The sequence below is a fragment of the Anas platyrhynchos genome, chromosome 1 (genome assembly GCF_047663525.1).
Source record: "Anas platyrhynchos isolate ZD024472 breed Pekin duck chromosome 1, IASCAAS_PekinDuck_T2T, whole genome shotgun sequence".
Classification (NCBI taxonomy): Eukaryota; Metazoa; Chordata; class Aves; order Anseriformes; family Anatidae; genus Anas; species Anas platyrhynchos.
In genome coordinates, this window is record NC_092587.1 from 49,599,919 (window position 1) to 49,609,900 (window position 9,982).

Below are 9,982 nucleotides of genomic sequence, written 5' to 3' on the forward strand. Positions count from 1 at the left end.
TTGACAGTTATAGACAATAATTAATAGTTAATTCCAGTATAGATTTAAATAACTGACAACATAGAGAATACAAGTAATTAAAAGAGTAAGGTCCACTTATTACTTGTTGGGAGTCTTTAATTTCTATTTATTTAGTAGTCATGGCAGCAATAGTAGTAGTAGTAAATTCTCTCATTATTGTAGAAATAAGGCACTGAAGTTGGAAACAAGAATTCATAAACTGACCTCTGCTCCAGTGGGTAAATTAATGGCCTAGAAAGCCTTATTCCTATCTGATTTAATATGTATGCATCATTGTTCTCACCACCACAATACGTAACCAGCTCTGCACATGAGCCATTCTTCAGGACTCCCAAATCCTTCTCTGTGTTTCTTTATATTTTGAATTACCACATACTATCACTGGTGAAACACATGCAGTTAGGCTGGTTGCTCTATGAATGCTAGTGTGTTACAATTATCTCTACTGTTTGCTGTGCAAAGCTCAGTAAAATCTTCCTTGGGTTTCCTTAAAAAAAAGTTACTAAAAAGGAAGGAAAAAGAAGTCTTTCATCTCCCTAACTTTTTTTTTTGTTTGTTTTTTTGTTTTACAAAGCTTGTAGGATCCTTTTGATACCTCTGTCCTTTGGTAAATTTGGTTGCAATTAGACACTAAGCTCAAGAACTACTGAGAAAGTATTAGTAAGAGCATGCCAGCCCTATCATTTTTAGCCAAATGTTCTGAGGGCACTTTTTGGCTCCTTTAAATTTCTTTAATTTTCCAAATATTAATTAAAATTATATTGGCCTAACTTGAATGTATTTGGGAAAATAGGCTGTGTGTGGAGGGGGAAATTTGTAATTAGTCATTTTTCAGCTTGTAAATATTTGTACCAGGAAACCGGGAAACCAGGAAACATTTCTACCACAGAATAAGTAACAGGCAGCACACCTTTTTACTATCTACAACCTACTGCAACGTACTATTGGAACTGTTTGTAAAAAAGCATATAACTGTTTTTATAATAATATTAACTTAGGGGATTTTTTTTTCCTCTCTCTCCCCCCACCCCAAAAAATAAAAAATAAAAAATAATAGAAGATTTATCTATTACAGAAAGACCTAATGCAATTCCCTTTTTCCACATAATGCTGCTGAGCAAAATGGGTTTGGTAAGGTAGTGACAAATAAAAATTCGGTTTGAGAGCCAGTCCCTGGCAACATTGGCACAGTGCTACAGCAGATGTTCCTAACTTTCAGATAGCTGAAAGGGCTGTTAACTGTGTCTTATAACTGAAGTGCACAAGGACAGAACTTGGCAAGGTAATGTTATTGTGATTCATAAAAACTGGGCTTCTTCAAAGCACTCCTGAGGAAATGGCATTCTCTCCTTAGCCCAGGGAAGTATATTGTCATGGACCGACTTTGTTCTCTTATTCCCATATTAAAAATAATTTTAGTGGGATTTAAAGTATTTTTTTTCCTCCATCATCTTTTAAATATTTAATCATAATATTATTTCATAAACCAAGAATCTCTACTTCATGTTCTGCTGTCACTGCCATACAACTTGGTATCAATTTTGACCCTGAATCTTGCTTCAAAAATGTGACGTAACATTTACAGCTATAGATCAAGATTCAGATTTTTCCCTTAGGTATCCATGTTGTCCATAGATGCAGCTCTTGATCTTGAGCTAGTAGTTTTGCCTAGTGCCTCCTTTTACCAGGAGGACATATTCTCCAGCCTGGAGCAAGCTCTAAGGTCTGATCTAGTGCCCTTGCCCTGTACAGTTTTAGCTGTCCCCACTGAATTCCCATTGTTGAGGAACTGCTGGTGTCCCTGTTGGGGCAGATGATGTCAGTTACTCCATTTTATACCGCTTAGCACAGTGGAGCTCTGTTCTTGGATGTCCCCAGGATAACACCCTCGTACAAACAATAGTATGTTTTTTGCTATCTGACCATCTAATTTCTCTCAGAAATCCAGCAGAGCTCGATACTGATGACATTACAGACAACAAAGCCAATTTTTTTTTCCATCTTTCTCAAATTTAAATAACTACTTTAAATGTCATAGTTGTCTACAAGTTATGCATCATACTATTTTTTTATTTTTATTTTTATTTTTTTTAAGATTCACCATGAAGGGAAATATAGAAGATTCATTATAATTTGCACTTTTTGTTTCTTTTTTTTCAGCAAAGGGAGAAGCAGTCATATGAGTAACTACTGGCAAATAGGTTACCTACCACTTGAACAAGGTATGTCAGATTACTGCATGGTAAACAAACAATTTTCACTTCACTCAGAGTGATGCTTCCTCTATTAGTCATTTATTTCCTTCATAAAATGAATATTTAATTAATTGCTCACAATGACATGCAGAGGCTGTTACAAGTTCTAATCTTTATGTGAATTTTGTGTCCTCAAAACCCAGTATAATATCTTCCTTCTGTTCTTAATCTTCCTAAACCAAAATGAAAACAGTTATAACATTAGATAGTCATTAACAGCAGGCTTACTCTTTGACTTGCAGGTGCCAGATGTAAATCTCTTGAAATCAATGTGTTTTTATATGGGTTGCAGTCCCTAAGAGACCTAACTACAAATGTGAGCCCCAAACCTCAGATTTATAGCACATTAAAAAAGGTAATTCTTCCTACGTTGTGTAAATACAACAGGAAAAATAGAAGCATTCAAGTATTTTGTTGTGGTCTTTGAATATAATGTAGATTACTATTCCTAACTTAAGAAGAAATTCCTACCACATGTTCTTTCAAAAAAGAAAACACAGAATCAAAGGAAGATTACTGCTATGAACATAAGGTATTGCTGGATATGACCTTATCAGGGAAAAAAAAAAAAAAAAGAAAAAAAAAAGAAACAGCCACTGGGTCAAGAGGCCTGAGATACTTCAGCTTTTTCAAAAAGCAAACAAACAAAAACAAAAAAACAGGTTGGCAAAGAAAAATCATGATTTAGAATGTAACTGTTTCCTGCATTCACAGTAGATTTCATAGCTCTACTTTTCCCCATAAACCAAAAACTTTATGTAGTGTTCCAACATCTGCTTATTAGGATCCATAACATCCATTGCTATGGCAGGACTTGGCGATCTCCAATTGCAAAAGTCCCTGACTGGTAGAACTGCATCAGCAGAAATAAAGTTCAGCAGAATTCAGACAGACAGTAAATTGTATGCATGACATTTGTTCACAAGCTCATGTGAGTTCTGACACAACTCCTTTAGGTACTCTCTGAGCTCCAGGACCTATAGGCAATTCAGGCAGTATATCCCAGAGTAGTAGCCAATCTTCCAGTCACTCTGAGGTCATGAACAATGTTTTCTTGGAGCTAAAGAGCTGCAGAAATGCATTGCATGCTATGCAGAGCTCAGACTGGACAGGAGCTTCCTGAGCTGGACAGACTTGGTGGGAGGAACATTGAAAGAGGTAGAGCTGGTTTAGTCCAGTAAGCATGGTATTTTTCCATTACAAGTAGAAGGTCACAGGCTTTGTGCTAACCTGACATTGTAGGAGATCCAGATTTATATGGGTTTGCCTATGTCCTAAGCTCATTTTAGCTTTTTTTTTGCTATGATAGCAATTACCTAGGTTTGGCTTAGGTTAGCTTTAGTTTATAGTGCAATAATAAGTTTTGGATTATAACACTGTGCATACAGTTTCTTTCCAGGTTCAAGGATTAGTAATAGCTATACCATTTCTGTTCACTCAGAGTTTAAAAAACCTTCACACCAGCAAAGCCCCACTGCCAGTCACCAAGAAAGAGGAAAGCCAAGTGGCTCTACAGCAGCCTTAGCCAACACGAGGAGAGAATAGGGAACATGCAGCCAAGGGCAGAGAGAGGATTGTTTGGCCACAGCTGGATTGGCTTATGCTGAGTTGTAAAAGAACAGAACAAAATGACTGTTAACATCCACATTCAAAATATGAATTATTGGTAATATTATGGTAATATCACTTGTAATATTGAATCATATTTTCATGAGGATCTTGATTTTTCTTTGTCTCTAATGAAGCAAATTATTCGTTCACATTTTTTGCATAATTTATGTAGTGCAGAGACTTTGTCCTTTATCCTTTTGATCAATTTTCTGCAGCATGGCTACCAGAAGTATCAACAACAGCATTCTTAGAAACCTTTGTTATTTTCCAGTACCTTATCATTGTATTCCCTCGCTGAAATTTTCCTTTCTTAAAGTTTTGTACAAATGTACGCATTCAAGTCGTTGTATGCAATTCTGAACATTTACGTCTGCCATGCATATATTTTGTATCATTTAACAAATATTGTAGGCTTGTGATTATTATATTTAAAATTCATATCTCCTGCCTGATTCATTAGATAGGCAACAGAGAAAAATACAAAAATTCATTGAAAGCCTGACTTGGCCTAATATCAAATAGATCCTAAAACTATAATGATTAGTTGCCATGTGTACTGTTGGAATCAGTCCTTTTTTATGCTCACTGGAATGTAGCTTGATATGTCTGTGTCTTGAACCTGAATGCAATATATCACATCATCAGAAGGCAAATTTTGTTTCTCAAATAACAGCACCAAAGTGTCAAGAAGAGGAACTGCAAGTTCTGTCTCTCAGTTCCTCTCCCCTAACACCTATTAGTGGCTCCAAAGCTACTAATGTTTAGCTTCAAGCACATCTCTCCATGGTCTGCTGTAAAGCTCCACCCACCCTCACACTTCAAGTGCGTTCCTCCTTATTGATCAAATTGCCTTATTGATCAAATTGCCAGCACAGTGTCTGTGGCATTTAGTGGGATCACGGCTGTTGTACCTGCCCAATGAGTATTTCACCATGCTGGCTAACTTTAGGGCTTTGATGAAATGAAACAACAAAATTCTGTAATTGAATCGATTATTCAATTCTCCAATTAGTTAGAATTCAATTATTCTAACTAATTACATACACACTTAAAAATAATTTAACTTTATGAACCAGTTCCTCACTTTTGTTTATTGTTTTGGAGTCCCCAGGGGGCCTGACTTCTTCCTTTCTGGTTCTGTCACAGTTGTATGGTATGACTTATCTAAAACAGTATTTAAAGCTTAACCTGGTGTTGTTAAGGAAGCAGTAACATTAACATGTCTTTAACTGTGAGAACAAGCCCTATAGTCTCTTAGCTACTCAGACATGCTCTTGCCTCAAAAGAGAGATTAGTTATTTATCCCTTTGCATTAGAAGATAACTTTGGGAATTTGTTTTGTTTTGGTAATAAACAAAGAATAACGGCAGTTACAGATGTTTATATAAGACACGTATGAATATGAGAAATGACATCATATTCAACCTGCTCACATAAAAACAGCATTTTGTAGTTTATTTTCCTTCTTTTAAACACAGCTGGCTGTGTATTTAACTGAATCATCTCTCAGACACTATCCAGCAACATTTTTTTTTTCTCTAGTAAACCATGATAGCTTTCTAGGAATAATCTTATTTCCCCCTAGTGATCCCATTCGCATTCAATTCATTCTCTCAAAAGCTAATCAAATTAAACTCTTAAACATATTTTTTTTTCCTGGAGGTCAGCTGGTGGCTGTCTTTCCACTAAACAAGGAACAATATCACCTGTGTGAACGCTTCAGTGTCTTCACTGTACTTGCCTATTGACAGTTCCTAGAGTCAGAAGTAAAACTTCTCTCTCTAGTTTACAGCCATCTATAATTCAGTATAAATTGTGCCCATCCATTGAAACATATTATTTATTTCAACATCAAAAACAAGGAATACTCTTCACATAAATATGTGATTAGCATAAAGACATGCACCTCTGTACTAGCTCTTGGTGGACAATAGAGGTGATGATAATCACCTACTTTGTGTCAGATTTAATTGGCTCCTGAGCTATGATTGAAAAACATTGTAACATTTTTAACAAAATCAAATTTTTCTGGAAAATGTAATAATCAAAGAGGTAAAGCAGTAAGAAGCAAGACTGTATCAGAGAAAATACATATTGAAGTAAAATTGATCTTATTCTTCTGTCAATTTATTCCATCCTAACAGAGACAGAACAATTATAATTGCACAAAAGAAAAGTTTGCTTCACTCCATTGGCTATAAGAGGGAACTGTGTTAATCATCATAGTTGCAGAAATCAGCTGTGTAGAAGTCTAACAAGGTAAGATGTATTGACTGGATATTTCACAAGAAGCTTGTCATGTAAGCATTTACATTTAAAACAACACAGTTTTATCACTCTATTACACTACTGATAGCATTTTAGAGAAGAGTAAATAAGAGAAAAATTTAAAAAGTAAACCAAATAAGAGTCTTATTTTGTTTTTAGAGAAACAGATTTTAAGATCAAATCAGAAAGATACACTCAAGCAGAGGCCTCTTACCAATATGTAAATAGAGAAAACTATATGAGAATGAAACAAAACCTGTTCTGATTAGTGTTTTTCTTCTGTACTGGGTGTAGCCTTTGATGTCTGCCCTTTGTGGTTTGTAAATTGAACAGACACAATAATATCTGTAAAAATAGAATATGAACTTTTTTTTTTTTCCCATATTTGCCAGAAAAGATATTTGAGGAAAAACAAAACAGAAACTTCCATCAGTAGCTTTTTAGAAAGCATTCTCTTTGTGGCAGCATTTTTCTAAAAGTAGAACAAATGATCCAGGAAAGATCGTTTAAGGATATGATGCTAGTTTGAAGAGAACAGTGAAATAAAAAGAAGCTCTGAAAAATTTAGCAGCTCTCCATAGTGAAGATGTTTAAGATAATGGGAGTTGCAATGACATACAGTCCATAGGTTGATCCACCACCAGAACAGGCTCTACTTTTTAATTTGAATGTCTGTCATGTTAGGAAAAAAATCTCAGGAATATTACTACTTAAAGAATTATATCAAAGACAGGAAGGAAATATTGGTGGAAAAACTGTTTCTTATTATGCAGTTAGGACTTGTGAGTATATTTTGAGGTTTCAAATCAATGGATTTGACCAACTCCTAGCAAATTGTGGACTAAACCAAATGACGATATGCAGTACAAACACATAGACTTATATGCTGATGAAAAAAAAAATATAGATCTCTTTTAAATTGCAGGTTTATCATCAAGGTGTTATTCTCAGGTGGCTCAGAAGAACAGTAACTGTCTGTATGGTTCTAACATGAGTTGAAGAATGACAGCTGAGAAGTGCAAATCACAAGCATGCTAAAGGGGTTGAGATGCTCAGTTCCTCAAGCCTGCCCCCTTAGGCTGTAAAGGTGTAACAAACTGGAGGAAAATTACACTTATTTTTGAATGCTTTCCATCTCCTTTCTTTTTTCCAACTTTTTTTTTTTTCTATGCAAACAGAGAAATATATTTTTCCTAGTGTAAAGTAACCATGAAGAATAAGAATTACTTTTGATTCAGAATCCAGAACTGAATAGAATTGCTATAGTCATTTCATATTAACTACAACAGCTCTCAGCCAAAAACAGTTGTTGCAAATGTAGTCTGTGAGTTGTCCATTTTTTTAGGCAAAGTTTAAATGCCTATGTAGTTAAATGTCAACAGCTCACATTGGTTGTGTAAACACTGTAGTAAACACAGTTTGCTAATCTGTTTTATCAACTGTGCATTCAAGTCTACTAGCTAAGCTAAGAGAAAACACTCTAAATATGTTCTCCTTCCTTTCTATTATATGTGTTCTCTAGACTAAAGAAGCATTCAGTATGTTGGGCATAGTTGGACATGCCTAGATTACCACTTTCTCAGGGTAAAAGCACCAAATATTGACAGGGGATGAAAGATTTTCAGAAAATAAATAATTTAATATAATTAAGAAAAAAAAAAAAAACAAAAACAGAGTACAGGTGAAGTTCTGATGCCAAGCAGAGCCAGTCACAGTACCACAGGCTTAAAAAGCCACTGTGCTCTAATTATTCATATTCGGGGAGATATGCTAAAATGCAAGATATTAAAGTGTAGAGTGTAATTGGTATTCCTTTGAATATACATGGACTTTTCCATGAGTCCAAAACATGGTCAATAGCTGTATTTTCCTTAGTTTTTATTCTTGCTTGTTGGTCAGACATTTATGGTGATTCGAAATCCTGAAATTTCTGGAGACAGCACATCTCCCTGATGCTTACAGAAAGACAGTCAGGTGTAAGTAGCACAGTGGTACTCATGATTTGCCTCATTTCTTGGACAATGGCTTTGCCTCAGTTAAGTAAAAAGTAGGTGGCATAGGAACTGAACTGTGACACAGGAGAAGAAATAAACGCCCTGAGACAAGGAAAGGAAGGAGCTCTTTAAACCAGCATTGCTGTTGGAACTAGGAAAGGACGCCATGGTTTTCATTTTCCCTGCCTTCCACACCTCCCAAGTGAACTACGACTTACTGAATTTCTATGGCTCTGCACACACCTAACTGTTTTCAATATAACATCTTCATTTTTAGCCAAAAGCAGAAAACAGCAAGTTTAATTAAAGCAAGCTTGCATCTCATGCTTTCTATTCATCAATTTTAAAAGAACCTATTGAATGCATGTATAATGTATGTGCGTATGCATGTATGTATATGCATATATATTTATTTATACAATCCCATATATTATGGATGTTGAATATATATATTTGGGGGGGAGAGGGAGGGGAAATACTATCTAGTTACAAATATGCATGACATATGCACTTACATAAATTTTATATTTTATTTTTATCTATGTAGAGTCCCTAGTGCATTGAATTTTCCCTTTTGCACTTACATGGGAATCTTGCAATTAAAATAATCAAAACTTTCTGCAATGGATTTTCCTTAATTTAGGAAAAATTACTAAAATTTCAAGCTGAAGGACTAGCTAGTCTGCAGACTTTCAAGTTAAATAAAATAAAATGAAAAACACAAGCATAAAATAAAAAACACTTTGTTTTTAGCAAAACACTTTCATCATAGCTTTCACATGTATTATTTTAATTATTTTTTTATAATTATTTTAATTATTTTAAGACAACTCTAATGGAGGCAGAAGGGCAGTAAAGCCATTTCATATGCTAGAATTGATTTGGAAAAGTTTATTATTGCTAAGATTTTCTGAAGCTACTGAGAGATCTAAAACTTCACAAGATGGTGCCTAGGTACAGTGCAGATCATCTAGATTGACTGAAAACAGTGTTGTCATTGTAACATGTACACCTTAACATGAGTGTTTTATCAAACAAAATTTGCAAATACATCAAAGAAATTCAAATGAATTCACAGGAAATACCAAAAATACAAATTTAAGGTAGAAGCAATGAAATATTGTTTCAACTACCTGAAGTAATATGTCCTCTATCTTTGGAATAATTTTTTTTCCAATTAACTACTTAAAAATATTTGTCTCCAAGTTTTACTTACTAAATTTCAGCATCCATTACTTCAAAGTATCTACTTTGGACTTTTGATCGTTTTCACATTTCAGATTCCCAATCTAGAAATTACCTATATGATCTCTAACAGCAAGAGAAGAGTTCATGTGAACAGAAAATACTATTACAGGCAATGAAATTAGATAGTTCTGCATTAAAAGTAGGCCAAAGTGAGTAGTCAATCTGACAGATGATCCCTGAGGACATACATTGAAAGAAAAATACTATTCAGTTAGAAATATTTCCTGGGATGTCATATACATGAATATGATAAATATGTATTTTATATATCTATAAATATATATATGAATATAATATATATTATATATAAATATATAAACACGTTTATTTATAAATATATAAACATATAAACATGAATATGTTAAATAAAACTCTGTTAATGAACATTTATTTTTTTCCATTATTTGCTGATGAGAATACACTAGGAAATAAACATTTTCCTTCTTCTGTGTAAGAGAAGAGAGAAGGACAACATCATACTAAAACAGGTTGCAATAAACATTTAAACAATCATTCTTCCTTGTTCTCCTTTCCAAAATTACATAACTACAGTCTTTCAGTCTTTCACCTATACAGTGTTTTTGG

At 34.3% G+C, this 9,982-nt stretch overlaps 1 long non-coding RNA gene across 1 annotated transcript; it reads left to right on the forward strand.

The window, feature by feature from the left end:
• The first annotated feature begins 1,979 nt into the window (after positions 1 to 1,979).
• Positions 1,980 to 7,813, forward strand: LOC106018799 (uncharacterized). The gene is made up of 3 exons (XR_001193170.5): positions 1,980 to 2,243; positions 6,032 to 6,146; positions 7,081 to 7,813. It is a non-coding gene; the product is annotated as an uncharacterized lncRNA (long non-coding RNA).
• Positions 7,814 to 9,982: the final 2,169 nt, after the last annotated feature.